The following is a 19,373-nucleotide window of genomic DNA, read 5'->3' on the forward strand; positions in this document are numbered from 1 at the left end:
CAATTTTGCTTGGGATGTCAGTGTATCCAACTACTCACTCTCCCAGCCTCCATTACTGCTAAGGTGGCTTTCTGATCCAGTTCTAGCCGATGAGATATAAGCAGAAGTCTGCTGGGGGCTTCTGGGAAGATTTTTTTCTTTCTTGATAAAATGGTACACACATAACTAGAATAAAGCTCTCAGCCTGCCCCCACTTTTTTCTGCCTTAGGTATAAATGTGATGGAGCTGCAGAAGCCATGTTGGAAACACAAGACAATGAGCCAACGTGCTAAGAAAGGAAGAGTTGAAAGGTAGAAGGAACCTGGGATCTTGAAGGTATTGCTTAACAGCTAAACCATCCTGTACTTCCTTACTTACCGTGTACTTCCAGTTATGTGAGAAAAATAATTTTTAAAGCTTTGTTAAGTGAGCATTCAGTTACTTGTAGTTGAAAGCATTCCTAATCCCATTTTTTCAGATAAGAAAATTGGAAGACTAAGTAACTTGCCCAATTCGTATAATCTTTCAGTGGTGATATAGGGATTTGAACTCATATTCTGACTCTAAACTCCAGAGCCTTCTCTCTTAGACGTGTTAGGTGGAAAGCTCTACTTATGAGCTTTTCAGAAAACTTGAGCTTGATCTTGAGCCTCCCTCTGATTTCTCCTTCTCAGAGATTCCAGTGTGATATATCTAAAACTGGATTTGATCATCTCACTTTCTTGCTTAAAATCCTCAACAATATTTTTTCCTCTACAGCAGGGATATAACTTCCACTGTCTTCAGAGCCATACTGTATAGGTGACATAACTAATAGAGGCAAGTAGATTGTAAGACAATCAGTTATGTTGGTCTATTAGTTATCTAGTGCTGTGTAACAAATTGCCCCAAAAGTTAGTAGCTTAAAACAATAAACCCTATTTCTTACATAGTTTCCGAAGGGCAGGATTCTGGGATCAGCTTAGTAGAGTGGTTCTGGTTTCAGGACTTTCATGAGGTTGCAGTCAAGATGTTGCTTCAAATTTCCAGGTATAAGACAAATAAGTCATGGGGATGTAATGTCCAGCATAGGTAATATAGTCAATAATATTGTGATAGCGCAGTACAGTATCAGATGGTTGCTGGATTTGTCATGGTGATCACTTCTTTAGGTATATAAATGTTGAATAACTGCTGTACACCTGAAACTAATATAATATTGTATGTTAGATATATTTTAATAAAAATCTTAAAAAAAGATGATGGGGACTTCAGTCATCTGAATACTTAACTAGAGCTGGAGGATCCACTCGCACGGCTGTTGGCTGAAGGCTTCACTTCCTCAACATATGGGTCTCTCCTCACGACACTATAGCAGGTTTCCTCCAGAGTAAGTGATCCAAGAGAGACAGCATCACAATGTCTTTCGTGACCTAGCCTCGGAAGTGACATAACATTATTTCTGTCCTTTTCTGTTGGTCACACATAACCAAAGTTGATACAGTGTGGTGGGGGACTACCACAAGGATGTTGATATCAGGAAGCAAGGATTGGGGGGGCATCTTGGAAGCTGATGACCTTAGGTATGTGAAACCTCATTTAAAATGGAGTTGGGAGGCTAGAAGGAGGAGCTCTCACAAGCCACCGTTAGATGTCAATCACACACCCCAACAGGAATAAGCGTCGATTACAGATCCCAAAAGGAAGAGATGTGCCTTGCATTCCCAACAAAAAGTGTCTCTATTTTGCAACTCCAGCAGGAGGAAGGGAGATTTTCTTCTTGCCCAGCAACAAACTCAGCCAATGGGAACTGTCGTCATTCAGTCAATGAGAAACCATCACCACCCAGAACTCTCGCTTTCCTCCAATGGACTTTCATCAATACATCCCTCCCAACTTCCTCCTTTTTCTCTATAAAGTAACATTCCTCTCTTTTGTTTGCTAGACTTTCCTATTATTTTTGCTATAGTGTGCTTGTCCTGAATTGTAATTCTCTATTATTCTCTAAACCCATTTTTGCCGGTTAAAAAATAACTGGCTGTTTTATTTTTAAGGTCAACATGTAGCTATGGGACAAAATGGTGGTATTTATCTTCAGCATCAGCCAATTGTCACTGTGGAAGAACACGAGTCCTATGTTGCTGGAATTTTCCATCTCTCAAAGCCAGAAATACAGATTTCTAAGTTAAATCTCATGATGGCTCAGCATATATTGGCTCAGAATTTTAAAAAATCCTGTGTGGGCCAAACAAAATACAAATGTAATCCAGATATAGCCTGTGAGCTGCCAGTTTGCAACCTCTCTGGCCCATAGCAAAGCAGGCATATGTAGGTCCAATTCCAATCTACGTGACTGTGTGGAGTGATGCTTTCAGTAGGACTCTGAAGACAAGTCCAGGCTTCATCAAGAATGTGTGCCCTGATAATTTAGTAGCCTGTATGGCTGAAAGTGGGGAGAGTGATGACACATGTGTCTTAGAGTGACATGCGTGACCATATAATTTACTGTCCAAACTAAAATACTTTTGAGAGTAAAAGGGGGTGTATAATCATTACACCAATATAGTAACCAGAAAATGGGACTGACTCAGGCAAACCAGGATGTATGGTCACCACCCACATAGCCTTTCATGAAATCAACCTACTGTCATCCCTTACTATTTATCTCTATTTATTAGGTCCACACCAGAGCACTCGCTATTTTCAGAGCACATGCGTACTTCTAACCCCACTGTCTACACTCCTGCTGTCCCCTGTTCATCCTATTTCTCCTCTTTCCCTCTCCGTTTCCTGTTGAACTTCACCTTCTTCAAGTCCTAGCAGAAGTGTCATTTTTCCCCCTGTTGCTTTTGTCTCCCTCCCCTCCTTTCCAGGTTAATTGCTTTTTCACCAGGATTTCATAGCACTTTACACATATCTTTAATGCAGAATTGATCACAGCAACCCACATAAGGGACCATATATTACTCATTTAGGACTCTCCCATCTATCTCAGTGTCTGGCACAAAGTAGGTACTTTTTTGATCATTTATTGAAATTTTAGTTTGAGTCTCACCTCTACTCTAACACTCTGCAGAAGATGATAATGAACAGTGAAAATGCCAAGTAGGCAACAAGAGGGAGGGTTTTCTGGAACACAGAAAATCCACAACTTGGATAATTACTTCTTGAATAACTATTAGCCTAAACAGTGCTAGAAGTAATTTCAAATTCTTCTCTTTCTTTTCACTTCCAAGTGAACAGAAGCTGTTTTCATTGAGAATGAACTTCTTTCTTGATAGTAAGAAGGGGTACTATCACTCACATCGTAGAGACTCAGGATTTGTATGTGCTTTATAAAAACTATCTCCCTGAAAAGTTCATAATTAAGCAATGAAAATCAATCCTAGGCTACAGAGGACATGTAGGAGGATTTTTTCTCCCTCTCGTGAATGCATCTAATATTTACTAATACTCATATGCATTGTCTAGAAACTCATAAAGGGTGATGTTCTCTATAAACTGTCATGAATGAAATTAAACTACAAGATGTGAAAGGGATAGTCCTGGGGGACTGAGAAGTGTTTTTGTGGGAGGTGGGTAGAGTTAATGGTAGGACACCATTAAATCCAATAAATTGTTGTTAATTTTAATCCTAAATCTGAGATGAGGTAGAACAAACAATAATCACATGATGTCTTTTCACATGGTGGCTTTCATTTGGTCTTCTAAATCAGAAGATTCAGAAAACTTGGACTCAGTTCTGGCTCTGGTCTTTCTTGGCAGTGTGATTTGAAGCAGGTCATAACTTTTCTCCGAACCAGCTTCCTACTTAAGATGAGGCTTTTAGTAATATTTATTTCACAAGGTTAAATGAAGTAGGTATGGGAAAGGACTTTGTAGACTGGGGTGAAGTCTACCAATGGTCATTAGGACATTTTTAGATTGCTTTGCAGGCAGTGGTAATGGGGAGAGAGTGGGAGGCAGGAACAGAATGGAGAACCTTACTTAAGCCTCCCCCAGGCCTCCTTTTATTGAAACCCTGGTTTCTCCTTTGATAGCAAGGTTAATATTACTACCCAATAAAGCAGGAGTACATAAAAATTAGTCGGGGCCAAGGTTGGGTTTGCCAGGGAGGGTTGGTCCTGTCATCTTAGGCTTTAAACCAGTGGTTGGCAGTCAGTTTGTTGCTCTATTATTGCCTGCTTTGGAAAGGGCGAGCCTAAATTGGAACTCTCTTTCTTCTGTTTAAGCCATTTCTGCCGAGTCCCATAGCACTGATTATAGTTCTTACACTCTGTCACTGGCTGTTGCATTCTTGACTCACATCCAGACTCATAAATATCCCTTAGAAACACAGAGGTTTTAAAAGTTGCCTATTTCTTATCCTTTGCCTTAATGTGTCCTGTGTAATAGCCAAGACATAGAATCTTTCCTGCCTTATTGTCCCTAACCTATGCAGGAGCAAAACCTTGACAGACTCTCTTCAGATGTTTCAAAAGAGAGGCAGATAAATGTCAGAGTTTCTCTCCAGTTGTGTGACCTTGGGCATTTCCTTTTACTGCAGAAGGAGGGAAAATAGCAACTAATGTGAAGGTTGTTGTGAGCATAAGCAAAAATGTAATGAAGAGCACCTGGTACATGGCAAATATCCAATAAGCATAAGTGCTGTTATTATTATTTGTAATAATAACGTTAAATGTACTCACAGCAAAACAACATTTGAAATGAGCCTTGGAAAGATTAATTTATACTTCATAGTCAAGAGTCTATCTATCAGTATTTTCCATGTGCTGATTTAGAAGACAGTCCCTGCCCTAGAGGGAAAGACAAATGTTAACATACAAAAATCTCAATGACCATGCATTAGATGGAGGACATTTCAGTACACTGAAATACTATTAAACAAGATAATCCAAGATGAACTGAGTGTACCTAAGAGGTGGTGTTTCTTGTTGTTGTTGTTGTCGTTGTTAGTTGAGTAAGCTGCCTGGGTGTCACTCTATAATATATTGAAAGCAGTGTTACTTGGTATTATGTCATGACCATAGAGTATGACAATGGCGTTGCATCAGTGCAACCAGTGCCCTATGTGGCAGCTAGTTTTCAGACCGGGAGACTTCAAATGTAGAGTCAAGCTCTCTTTAGGGCTGGCCAAATATACACTACTTTCAGTCACTCAATCAGAGCTAGACCTATTTTTGAAGTTTCATTTCTTAAAGGCCTTGATCCTTATTTAAATGGTAATATCCTTGCTGTCATCAATCACTGTCACATTTAATGAATGAGTTGAGTCCTGTTTGAAGATTAAGCTTTATTGGAGGAGAAGGCTCTTAGGGAAGCTGGGTGGAAAGCTGCCACTGCAGGGAAGGAGAGACAGAGATGTATGGAGGCTGGGGGAGCGGAAGGGCAGCCATTCTAAGACGATCCTCTCTAGAAAAGCTGATTGGGCCATCTTGTATCCTTAATTAAGCTTTATCTTCTGTGTCCCTTCTGAATGCTGGCACTGGTTAGACTTATAGAGATGGAACACAGATTTCCTTCCTTATTCTTCTATTTGTTCTAGGAACCAGAAAGAACAGGTCAGGTTCTTTCCGCTAGGAAGAAAAGTCTCATGATTGGTGAGAAACTGTACTTCTGGCTTACTTGTAAAACCTTGCATTTTGATGTTGAAAATCATATCCAGGGCTTTAAAAATATTAAGTGAAACAACAAAAAATAATAAAGATTTTTTAATAGCCTAAGGTGGATAATATAGTTCTTCTGGAGGGAAAATTATGATGTCATGTACAATCATTCTTCTTGAAGATTTTTTTTTTTTTTTTAGTGAAGCAGGAACTAACAAAGACTGAACAGAGAAAAAACAGCTGTTGTTGAATAATATATGATATTGAGGTTTCATAGGCTTTTGTGAATGGTTCAAACAGCTATAGATAAAATGAAAGTGGATTTACTATTAATTTTTATTAATCACAGTCTGAAATTATTTTGCATATTTGTTTACTTGTTTATTGTCAGTTGTCCCACTAGCATGGAAACCCAAAGAGGGAGGGCAAGCACCATTTCTCTGTTTTCCACTATGTCTCCCACTACGTTGCATAGTAATCGGTATATATTTATGGAATAACGAAGTTATAATCCAGCCTCATCTACTGGCTCAAAATTACTCTTTTCCTAAATTCACTTATTATAAGTACTAAAATGAGGTATCTGAAGATTGTTTAAAAAAACAAAACAAAACAAAACTCAATCCTGACCTGAAATCGTATGTATGATAATCACAAATATATTCTTCACTAGACACAGATTAGTATGGCTCTATATTTTCAACATCTGTCATTTTAAAATAAATTATTCAACATTGTTAGATTACTTACAAATAACATCAATCAATTTGCACTGCAGGGCTGAGTCTTGAAGGATTATTTTTTAGAGGCTAGATTGGTAAAGCTTTAACTCTTTATATTCCCTAGAAATGATTAAAGTGATTTGGGCTCTCCTCAGGCCCCCTTCCTTCCACCCCTATTGAAGATTTAATTAATGTGTACATTATTTAGGCTGCTGGACATAGGTAGAGGTAAGAGTTTGAACAAAAAGCATGGGACTGAAGCACCCCAACCCCCACCATTAGAGAAATATGGCAGGTCCTGTTGTTTCATGGTGACGAATCAAAGATTACAGCATTGACTGCTAGACCTGTTTTTATACAGACGTGTCTACTGGGCCTTTATGTATTGAAATGAATCACTGTCGCCTGAGTCAGTTTTGCTCTTCATTTGCTTGATGTATTTCGTCTGCACTGGGAGGTATTAAGAATCACTGTTTGATCTATATTGTATTTATTGTCACACATTTCTACTTTGGGTGTTCTACAAACCTATAAAAATATGCTGTTTAAAGACATTAAAGGATAATTAGTATCCTGCATTGCCAATGCCGTTGGTTCTACAGATACTTCTTAAAGGTTAGTAAGACAAATGAATTGCTTTTTTTGTTGTTGTCGTTAATCTGTAGATTAGGGTGACCGTTTGTCCCGGTTTGCCAGGGACTTTCCTGGTTTTAAAATGGAATGTGTCGCGTCCCGAGGATCCTTTCAATTTTGGGCAAACTGAGAAGGTGTGTCACCCTATCTCTTGTTGAGAGAACCTTATCAGGATTTCTTGAAATCAGAGCATACGATTTCTTTGAAGTCCAGCATTGTATTATAAAGGATAATAAATCCCTACGATAGCAAAGAAATATGCCAATAGCAGTAAAAGCATACATGTTTTAAGGAATTGGCCTTGTGTAGAGTTCTTTGAAGTATTACCCTTTGGGACCTGTCTGCCTTGCTCCTTTTTGGTCTCAGGAATGAAGAGTCAAGTTATTCAGAAGCAGTTGAAGTTGTTTAGAGAACTGTGAAGAATTTCATCAGACTAATCAAATTATACATGGTTTTACGATTGATTCCAAGAGGGCTGATGATGACAGTGTCCATATCAAAGGTAGCAGTGATGCCTTTGATAGAATGAATTATTGCTCCAGAACAATCTTATATGAGAACCAGCTTTTCTCTCCATGCAACCATTTGGATCTGGAAAACGCTCCTATTGTTCCTTTTGCTGAGCTGAGGATATGAATGCTGAGGGAGGAAAGTGCTGGAAGCCATGCTTGTCGGGGATTAAGGTCAGTGGTTTGAGCATCCCACTTCTCTGTTGTACGTGTTGATACCTTGACCATCTGAGCTTGTCAGTCTGCTTTTCCAATGCCGTTTGCATGATGGATAACTAACTGACTGATTCCTGGGGAGTGGAGGTAGCATGGCATAGCAGAAGAAGCAAGGGTTTGAAGTCAGATGGACAGGGTTTAAGTCCAGGCTCTGCCCAGTACAAACTATAAAATGCAGTCAAGTCTTTTTACTTCTTTATGAGTCAGTTTATCATATACTAAAGGTTTAATGATTATGTGGACAAAATAGAATGATATACTGTGTTTCCCTAAAAATAAGACCTGGACCATCAGCCCTAATGTGTCTTTTGGAGCAAAAATTAATATAAGACTAGATCTTATTTTATTATAATATAAGACCAGGTCTTATATAATATAATATAATATAATATAATGTAATGTAATGTAATGTAATACAATACAATATAATATAATACCGAGTCTTATATTAATTTTTGCTCCAAAAGACACATTAGAGCTGGTGGTCTGGATAGGTCTTATTTTCGGGGAAACACGGTACATGAAAGTACTTAGTAGATACTGAAATTATACTAAAAAGAAAAAACAAATCCACATACTATGATGACCTGTAGACTATCTTTGGGCACACACATGCCAAAGATGGTCTTAAAAGGCTGCTGGTTTGGTAAATGTTGGGCATGAGGCAGAGAAAGCAATTTAAATTAAGAGTCAGAACATATGGGATCTACCCTGGGCTCCATCCTTAACCACTCTTGTGCTTTGATTTCCACTGAGTTGAAGTGTGAAGATAGTGTCAAGTGATTTTTAGAATCCCATACACTTCTAAAATTCCATGAATCTGTGAAGCCTTTAATATGAGGTGTGTCTGTGTTTTAGAAAAACTACTGTACCTTGTATCACATTATATTCTACAGAAGACACTATGCCAATATGTGAGTTCCGCCTTAGGAAGAGTGGTGCTTTGTAGCCCTACGTACAATTCAATATGACCTTGTACATCTTTTTCCCACTCCCCAGCCATAACTGTTTTGACTATTACATGGTCAGCCTAGATTCTCTTGCTGGACACGTGGGATTAGAATATGGAAATCCTAGTTAATAGACAGTGATGCTGGACCTGGAAGGGCCTCATGTAGATGTTCAGAGGCTGAGGGTACCATTTGGTGGAAGCTATGATGGGTCATATGAAAACAGAGTGAAGGAAGGCACTCTGGAAGTAGCTTTGGTGGAGAGAGAGGGAGGGGGACCAAGAGGGAGAAAGGGAGAGAAAGAGGGAGAGGGAGGGCACAGGAAGAGGGAAGATGGAGAAAGGAACTTCTTTGCTCATTCACACGCCTTGCTATTCTCTCTACATTTGAGTTCTATGAAGTTTCCCAGTATAGTTGACCTTTGAACAATGCAGGGGTGAGGGGCACCGACCCCCTGTGCAGTCGAAAGACATGGTGACAGTCTGGGATTCTCCAATGGCAGGGATTTTGTCTTGCTCCCTTTTGGAATAAGCGTTTGGCTCATGATTCTACACAAAGTAGATACTCAGTGAATTAATCCTGAAATAATTTGAAATAACCTGAAAAAAATCATATATTTGTGTATAAATAGTGTCATTGATGGCATTTATATAAAAAGCATTAATTATAATAGATAATTGTGTTTCAGGAAGCATTTCCCTGTATCCTTCCAATTGGGCAAGAAGCATTTATTGCATGCTGTCTTCATTCTGTCTTAGGAACTATTCAGGATCTAGCTCACGGTAGATTTATTTTAAAATGTCTGTAGAGCTTAATGGCCCAGGATTGCTTTACATACTGTGGAGATAAAAGAGAGATATAATTTATAGTTGCTTTACATAAGTGGTTTGCCATATAGTTGGGAAGACGAAAGAAAGGGAAGGAAGGAAGGAAGGAAGGAAGGAAGGAAGGAAGGAAGGAAGGAAGAAACAAAATATGGTGATTTGCAATGGATTTCAAATAGCTGGGAGAATGGAGGGTCAGCAAGGGCTAATATATTTAGAGAAGGTTTGTGGAATAGCGGGAAGTCGAGTTACTCCTGGAGAGCGGCGTGGGATTTGGCAAGGCAGAGAGGTGGGGCGGAGGAGAACAAAAGGCTAAGCAAAGGCAGGGGGGCAGTAATGAGAGCTGTGCACTACACACACACACACACACACACACACACACACACACAACTTAACAATTCACATTAAGAAATTTGAGACAGAATGTCCAAGTTTGGGGGGCAATAGAAGGTTATGGTTAAGAAGGCTGACTCTGGACTTGGACTTTCTGGATTCAAATCCCAGTTCCACACCCACCTCCTCCCTTCCTGACTTTGTAACTTTGGGCAATTTACTTACTTTTCTGTGCCTCAGCTTTCTCACCTGTAAAATTGGGGCAATAATAGTATCCACCCCACAGCAGGTGTTGTAAGGATTAAAGGGGATACTGTTTATAAAGTTCGTAGCAGTGTCTGGCACTTAGTGAGTGCTTAATCAATGTAAGCCATTATTATCTATTATAATAGATATCTGGTGGTAAGAGCCAATGAAATGAACTACTCTATTAATTTTGAACTTCCATTTGAATAGCAAATCTCTTGGTCATATTCTCTTGGTCAGCCAGTTGCTGTCTGAGTTGCTACTGAAATTTTGGAGCACTGGTAGGCATTGGTTTAGGGTAGGAAAGAACATTGAATGGATGTGTAGGACCCAGTGGAAGATCTTGAGAGACCAGGGAGAAGTTTGAACTTGGTGGATAACTGCTAGGGCATGGTTGTTTTTTCCTAAGCAGGGAAGTAATATGATTAAAGTGGAAAAAAGAAAAAGAGACAGGGATAAACGGTCCAAGGAGGACCCACAAGTGGGCTATTGCAATTATTTAGATATGAGGTGACAAAGGCTAGGGACAGAGCTGTGGCTGAGAGATGGAAATGTGGTGGGAAATCTGAGAGACTTCAAAGGAGTGGTGTCCACTTCTCAGCACGTCTGCTGCTGCCACCCTGGTCCAGGCCACCATCGTCTCTGGCTCGGCTTACTGCACCTCCTCCTGCATCTCTACCTCTCTCCGTCTCTGACTTGCCTCCTGCAGTCTTCTCTCAGCACAGTCACTCCTTTGGGCGCCCTGTGCAGCCCCTCCCACCTCACTCAGGACAAGCCCAACCCCTTCCGCTCTGGGATCTGCAAAGGCTGCACTGTGGGGCCCGCTGCCTCTGGCTTCACCCCCTCTAGGGTGCCTACGTGTTCCCTCCACGCCACAAAGCTGTCATCCTCGCCATTCTTCAGACACATCACACCTGTTCCTGCCTCAGGGAACTCACCTGTGCCTGTTTCTCCCCTAAATAGCGCAGAGCTAATTCCTTCACCTCCTTTAGGTCTCTGCTCAAGTGTCACCTTATTAGTGACATCTTCCTTGATCACCCTTCTGACAATATGACAATAGTGACCCTTCTCTATCATCATCCTCCCTGTCCCCCTCACCCCGATTGGCTGTTCCTTGCTTTATACCATCTGACATGATTTCTTTATTTGTCCATCATCTAATTTCTCCATTAGGATGTTAGGTTTAGGATGACAGGTCTTCTTGACTATCTTGCTCACTGATACATCCACAGGCACAAAAGAGTGCCTGGCATATAGCAGGTGCTCAGTAAATATGTATTGAATGAATGTGTGAAGAAAAGCAATCAGATTTGTTGTATCAGGCTAAGTGCTGGGTGCTTCTTCAGAAGCTGCCTCATGGGCTCCTTGCAGCGACCCTGTCAGAATGTATGGTTCTCATTGTCTTTCAAATAATGATACTGAGGCATAGAGACAGGAGGTGACCAAGGGCATAGAGCTGGTATATGACACAATCAAGAACTGTCCATTCCTCTGATGTTTGTGGGGGCGTGATTAAGATAAGGTGGGGAGGGAGGGGTCGACAAGGCCCAAGGCTTCTAGCCTCGGAACCACCTACAGAAATTGGAGTGCTGGGAAAGTCCAGTGTTTCAGAAAAAGAAGTAGTGAAGAGAGGAAATGTTGGGTCCACTAAACATTCAGGGAGAAATCTTGCTCTTGAGTAGAGTGGCGAAATAATAAATTGGCTGAGACCCTCCTGAGAGGGAAAGTGGGCACCATTGCTAATGAAGCTGGCAGGACAGACATCAGTTGGGCATCAGTCCCAGCAAAGGAAGATGAAGGGTCACTCTGGATGTAGGGGATTGGAGAGCAGCTAGAGATTTGGGTGTCTCGCTGCGAGAAGGACACAGGGCAAGTCATGAGGATGCGGTGAATCATCATCAGGGTGAGGGATGAAGGTCAAGGTCACTGGGACCTTCCCAGAGACAAGTGGGGGAGGAGAAAGAGAAGTCTGTGAAAGATGGAGAAGCAGCCGAAGGGTGAAGAGGCACAGAGGTCAGGAGGAGCAGTGAACAGGAAGGACGGGAAATGAGTGGAGGCCACATTTTCCAGGGCAACTTAAAAGTAGGTCAGCTGGAACTTGGCAACAAAAATGAGATTAGCTACTCGCTTTCTGATTTTGTAACAAAATAATCTGTCTCAACAAAGTGCTAAAAGGCATTTAATTAAAGTTGATAAAAATTAATTTTGATATGAGGACTTTTTTTCTGCTGCTGCCCTCATTATCTTTTGAGATGATTCGGGGTGCTTTCAAAGACTGGATCAGGAATGAGGGTTTGGTGTTCCAGCCTGAAGTTTTCTCATGCCTCTGCATGGGCTGAGTCACTAAAAGGGCCTATATTTAGAGTGTCATTGACACAGATAAAATCTGGGCCCCAGTTGAAAAATACAAAAGCACAAGGGGATACTGTAGTGATTTCTGTGGGGTCCAGAAGGTTAAAAATCGAGTTTCTAGGCTCGTATAGGTAGTATTGCCTGAAATCTGATTTTTCTTGGTGAACTAGAAATTTTGATAACTTCATTATTAGTTCAAGCATTTCCTACCTCAGATTCTTACTTCGATGAGGGAAGTGTGTGTGTGTGTGTGTGTGTGTGTGTGTGTGTGTGCAGGGGAGCCAGCAAACAAACAAAACCCTAGTTCAAAGCATACTGAAATGATGGCACTGACAAAAATGCTGATGAGGTACACCTAACAATAAAGTCATATATCTACTAGTGGTCTGTTACATAAAGGTAAAAAATGAAAGCTAGGTTGCTAGGCAAAACATTTTTTCTATCTAGACATAGTCCACTTGACTTTAGCCAGAAAGGGCCTTTTCCAGGTAAAGAGTATGTGTGAATAGCACATGGTTGAGAGCTCCCAGTTTATAGGACAGTAAAATCACATGACCGGGGCCCTGGAGACAGAGTCTGTCCCTTGCATTCTCTGAAAACAAGTATTCATAGCTGTGCTGGGTAGCAGCAGCATATGGTACATAGCAGGCCTTCCCCGTAGTTTCTTTTTATCACAGCAAAAGTGTTACTGGGTTGAGATCATCCTGGTACATAACTCCTGGAAACCAAACGGAATAAAATCTTGCAGGATTTCAAAAGGAACAAAGTCGTCAACATTGAGCCAAAGCCTAGCGGCATGCATCACAGAAATCAACTAGATATAGAGGGCTCCTCTGAGAGGAGAAAATGTGTGACTCGACCACAAAATGCTAATACCCCTGCACGAAATGCTAATATCAGTACCTCAATACTGGTTTTCTGTTCATCTGTAGCTGGTTTTCATGCCATACCTGATAAGAGTGTTTAGCCAAGGCTGACAGAGCAGAATAAGAGAGCAGTAGTCTGTTTTAGCTCACCACACCCCGCTGCCCTTCTCAACCCCACCCAAAAGACTGAGTCCCTTCAAGAGCTTCATGGAAGGTTTTATATTTTAAAGAAAAATCTGAGGCATATGGTACAACATTAATGGTGTTCAGTACTCCCCTCTTGTCCTCTCTGGAGATATTAAACTGGGGAGGTGGGTGGGGAGAGGGGGAGGAGACAGCGAGAGGGAGAGAGAGAGAGAGACAGGAGGGATTGAAAATCTATAATGCTTGTTGATCCCAGGATTTTCTTTATATTTGTTAGTGTTTGTTTTCATCTCATAGGGTTGTTGGGAGGGTTGAATGCAGAGTATTTATCCCAGTGCCTGGCACACAGTAAGGTCTCAATAAATAGTAGTTGTTATTAGTATTAAAAAGTTTGCCACTGGAATAAATGTCTTTAGATCTAGAGTAATCCATTTGGGTGGGAGTTTCTTCAATTCTCTTAAAAAATTTTTGTCTGAAATTTGTTCAGGGTTACTATAGGTATATGCACACACACACACACGCACACACACACACACACACACACACACACACACACACTTTCCCCTCGTTTTAAAGAAGAGGCATAATGCAGAGAAAAGCCAATGCTTCAAGAAGTTCTGGCTTTTATGACAGCTACATATAAAAAATTCTTTTTCAATAAACAATACTTGTCTTCATTACTTGCAATATTCTATTCTGCTCTATCCCATTCTTTCATTAAAAAAATGTGGATTGTCACATACTAAATTAATTGCATGACTCATATAGGGTTTGTCACCTGCAGTTAGAAAAATTATGGTCTAGTAAATACATGGGATTTTGCTGGAGCCCACCAGCTATGCCCTGGGGAGGTGGGGGCTTCCCTGGGTCCCCACCTGGGGCTGCCCTGGGCTTCTCATCCCCACACATCGACTATCCAGACTTGTCATATTCTCCGTTCTTCCAGTTCATCCTTTTTGTCTTCCAAGTTAAGAAATAGCAAATTATAAATGCCTGTTCTATCTTCTTTTCTTTATCTCCCATCTCTCCTTTTTCTCTCCCTCCCACCCCCTAGCAAGTAATAGTCATTTGTAACTGCTGCCTACTGAATAATGATGATGATGATGAAGGCAGTGCTAGCAACAGTCATAACAACGACAGCTAACACTCATTTCATTCCAGATACCCATGGAGGTGCTTTACAGATTTTAACTCCTTTAATACTCCTAGCCACCCCATGTAGTAGATATGTCTCACAATTACTCTAAGGAAGCGTGACCTGCTCCTTGTTTCCACATCTAGTCAGAATCAGGATGATTCTCATATTATAGAATCGGGGCTAAATACTTAATTAAATAGAAAGTGATGATAATATTATAGAACAAACAATTTGCTTTCACAAATCCTGAAACTGGTAAGATCATGATCACAAACCTAGAATCAGTTAACCTGAGGTTTGGTATGTGGTGGCTGAAATTATTCTTGATAGAGTGCAAACTTTAGAAGGAAACCATATTCTAAAAATTTGGTCTCATGTAAACATCCACCCTGAGAAAATTCCTATAGTGTTTGTTATTTGACCGGTGTTCTACTGCTCTGTTTAGTAACTAAGTTTTAAAAATTTAACATGCGACAATTTTTCTTTGATTATAAAAGTAATATGTTCATTGTTAAAATTCTGGAACATGCAGTCAAATGTAAAAATGAAAATAAAAATGATCTCAAATCCCATCACCCAAAGACAGCAGCTATTCACATTTTGGTATAGCTGTTTGGCCTACACATTGTTTTCAAAAGTTTTTCATATAAAAACCTATATTTCTAGCATCTCTGGAAAAACTAACAACATCTGACAACAGTGGGCCCACATTCTTGTAGGGCAACAGCTGGACAGAATTGTTCTTTGTTCATCTGATCCCAGGTTTCATTTGACACAGAAGGAAACTGAGGCACAGAGAGGTAAGGAACATAGCTATCAACCCAATTAAATTAAACTACAATAGCAAAGGGAACATGTGAAGTATAAAGGTCCAGAAGACTGACAGGTTAGTAGCCAGAAGTTCTACACGGGCAAAGACTTTTAAGGTTCCAACAAAGTATAGGGTTTAATGGCAAACCGAATCAGGAGGAAATGAAGGCTTGTGCCACAGGATATGATAAAGGAGAGACAGGGGCTACACAGCACCACAGCTAGGGTACAACTGTCAGTTCTGGGAAAAGCCTTCCAGAGTAGGAGTTAAGGTTGGTTGGATGCCCAATCTTCGATGATAACTTATGTACCTGCAGCAGCTAGGTCTTCTGGGAACTTCTAGAAGTACCTCCATGTAGTACTTTTCTGTCGCAAACACCTCCTATTTTCCCCAAATGCGAAAGTGTTGGAGATAAGTGGAAATTTTAATTTTGTCAGCCCTATGTCTATTCACTATCTTTTGGCAATGGCATTAATGTTTTCCTTTTGGGGAATGGCTTCTCTTTCATTGGTTGTATTCTGGTGGGACGGTTAGTTAAGATGCTCTGCTCATCCCTAGCCAAGAGGAAGATGTAAGATTCAAGTGCGCTTAAATAGATGTCCGTTCTCCCCCCCTCCCTCCCCCGGAACTTGAGTCTTGATCAGTAGGACAATAGGAGACTGGAAACATTTGGAGCTCACTATTCCAGTGGCAAAACTCTGTCAAGACCATTGCAATTGCAATATTCCTGCAATACGACCCTGAAGTGGCCTTACTTTTTGTCCTTTGCTGGACTTGGCTCTCCAGCCTTCCATTTGATTCTGTGAACTCTTCCATATCCTTCTAGTAAAGATTATTTTTTTCTTTTTTTGTGTGTGTGTGCTTAAGTTAGCCAGAGTAGATTTCTGATGCTGACAACAAGAATCTTAATTAGCACAACGGGCAGCCTGACCTGGGAATTCCAATTACCTCTTTCTACCACAACTGTATTAATGGCCATATCACAACACATTTGTTCACCATCCACAATATGCCAGGTGGTGTGGCAGGGTCTTTCATCTGTGTGGTCTGATTTGACTCTCATAACAATACCACAGACGGACATGACTACAAATTTCCCCCAATTAAAAAAATTGTCGTAAAATATACATAATATAAAATTTACTATTGTAACCATTTTACGTGTTATTAAGTGATATTAAGTACATTCATATTGTGCAACCACTCCACCATCCATCTCCAGAATTCTTTTTGTCTTACCAAACTGAAACTGTATACCCGCTGAAGAAGAACTCCGTATTGTCTCCCTTCCCTCAGCCCCCAGTAACCATTATTCTTTCTGTCTGTATCAATTTACCTAGTCTAAGTATACTCCTACAAGCAGCATCATACGATATTTGTCCTTCTGTGTTTGGCTTCCCTCACTTAGCATATTGTCTTCAAGCTTCATCCATGGTGTAACACCTCAGAATTTCCTTCCTTTTATATGTTACATTGTGCTTGTCCATTTATATATCGATGGACACTTGGGTTGCTTCTGTGTTTTAGCTATTTGTGAATAATGCTGCTATGAATGTGGGTGTAAAAATGGAGAGACCCTGCTTTCAATTCTTTTGAGTATGGAAAAATAGTAATTCTATTTTTAATTTTTTGAGGAACTGTCACACTGTTTTCCACAGTGGTTGTATTATTTTACATCCACACCAATAGTGCACAAAGATTCCAGTTTTTCCATATTCTCACCAACACTTATTATTTTCTGTTTTTGTGATAGTAGCCAACTTAATGAGTATGAGGTGGTAGCTGTTATTTAACTTTAGATGCAAATATTGAAGGTAAGTAAATCGCCCAAGGTCATATAACTTTGTGAGTAGAAGAGCTGGGATTCAAATCCATGTCCAGTGTTCTTTCAATATGTCTGCCTGTCCCTTATTCTTTTCTCCAACTACAATTTTTCTGTTGGAAATCTAAAGGTATTCAATAAAGCTAAATTTGTTCTTTAGAAAAATCTATCAGCTGTTAGGAAGATTTAGGAGCCAAAAAGTTATTCTCAGTCAATATCATAGAAAAACATGTACCTGAACTATAATAGACTCCGAAAAGATTTAAGGAGTTATAGTGCTTCATGATCATAGAAATTAATCAATTTAACTTTCTCATCTTATAGATAAGAAAATGGAAGCCAAAAATTTCTCTGTTGTCAAGTATTACTGAAATTACTATCTGCCAATAATGAGGTTTAGCTCTAAACCAATTTAGTTTAGTCTTGAGACAGGTGGGACTGTGTAAATTTATGTAGCACAATTAAAATCACAGAGCTGAAAGGAAACTCCCGGTCTTTTCTAATAATGTATCCATCTGCCTCTGTCACGGCAAGTTTGAACAATATCAGCAGGTTGTCTTTTTCTTTACAGTCTACTAAGAAGGCAATTCAATCACTTCCTTTGTGAAGCATTAGAGCGTGTTTCACACCTCTCAATCTAATGACATTTTTACATGTAAATGTGGAGCACTTTATGTGTCTGTTTAAAAACTGATATATTCTATTTCCAGGTGTTTAAAATTGTTATTCGAAAGTTAGAAGCAGTATTAAAAGTGAATTGAAGTATTACTAGGCAACTGAAAGGGTTGTAATAAGTAACCTCGAGTATGCTTTCAGAATTAGAAACAGCATAAGCCCTAGGTTTCCAAAGTAAATCAGTAGGGTGAAAAATAGTCATATGAAGGGAATTTTTTCTCCACCCTGGGAAAAGAACAGTTAGAGGAGGTCTGACCAACTTGTCAGACTCATTTTAGGACTCTCCACAACTCAATTCAATGTAGCAAATGCTCACTCAAAGCCTCTCATATGGCAGCTACTGAGTGAAGAGTTTTGTGAAAACAAAAAGACAACCAGATATAATTCCTGACTTCAAGGAGCTTGAAAACTAGTTAGGGAGAAACATAGGTACATAAATACCTCTAAAAGGTAGCAAGTGAAAAGTGGCATCAGGTCCACAGAAATGCATTGCCGTTAGGGCAAGGCTACATCTGGCTGGGGGAATCAGGGAAAGCTATTGAGCTGCGTTTTGAAGGAGTATGATTTTGACATGCAAGAATACGGAAAAGATTATGCACCCCGAAAGTATGGTGTGAATTGAGCCCTAAAGATGAGCAATGTCCCTATATCAACTTTCTGTTTCAAGTTCTACACATGATTTAGGGCCTGCCCTCTCCTCTTTGGAATCTCTCCTTCCCCCTTTATTTCTCAATTAAAATCCTAACCACCAAGGGCTTATTTAAAGTATTTAAAATGGTTGTGTTAAAAGGGTAAGACTACTGGTAAATTTATTCTCTTTCCTTTCTTATTTTTTAGTTTTGTTTTTCTTTGGAAATGTGATTATGTTACAGAAACAATATTTTAAAAAAAGATATGGTACGTACCTCCTAAGGCCAGTTCAAATCCTTGGTGCTCATAAGTACTCCTGACTACTTTATAATGTCAAATTTGAGTTGGAAATGTTAATATAAACTTCTGACTTAAGGTATATGTATGTGTGTCTACATATGGGCTCTATATACAGTCACAGCCTAGAAGCAACAATACCTCCGCAACAAAGAGCACACCTAGTGCATAGAGGTTGCACTAAATATCATTTCCCACTACGTTGAGCCAAGGCTCTTTGGTGAACATCTGGAGAAAGGAAACATCACTTAGCTTAGGTGAGCCTAGGACATCCCATAGTTAAAAACAAGCAAACAAAAATCCTCCGAGGCTCACAGGGGCCTATTAAGGTGTCAGCTTGAAGGAAATCCCATTGGCTAAATTTGGGCATTAACAAGAAAAAGTGAAGAAAGGGGGGAGGAAGGGGAAGAGAGAGAGAGAGAGAGAGAGAGAGAGAGAGAGAGAGAGAGAGAGAGGAGAGAGTGGGTGGAGGAGAAGGCGAAGGAGAAGAAGAAAAAGGAGTAGCAGCAGCTCTTACTCATTTCGTGGTTACTTTTACTTTGACAATTGTATATAAAGGAAACAAATTTACCTGTGTTTTTAGGAGGAATTGCTGTTTTTCCTTGGTTGAGGAGAGGAAGAATTTCTTCCCAAAGAATGT

At 40.0% G+C, this 19,373-nt stretch overlaps 1 protein-coding gene across 1 annotated transcript in view; it reads left to right on the forward strand.

Moving 5' to 3' along the window:
* The first annotated feature begins 308 nt into the window (after positions 1–308).
* Positions 309–19,373, forward strand: part of MDM1 (Mdm1 nuclear protein) — a 108,843-nt gene continuing 89,778 nt past the window's right edge. The window contains exon 1 of the mRNA XM_074325439.1: positions 309–316. The gene's annotated coding sequence lies outside the window, so the exon portion shown is untranslated. The remainder of the gene's footprint in view (positions 317–19,373) is intronic.

This window comes from Rhinolophus sinicus, linkage group LG02, assembly GCF_036562045.2.
Source record: "Rhinolophus sinicus isolate RSC01 linkage group LG02, ASM3656204v1, whole genome shotgun sequence".
Taxonomy (NCBI): domain Eukaryota; kingdom Metazoa; phylum Chordata; class Mammalia; order Chiroptera; family Rhinolophidae; genus Rhinolophus; species Rhinolophus sinicus.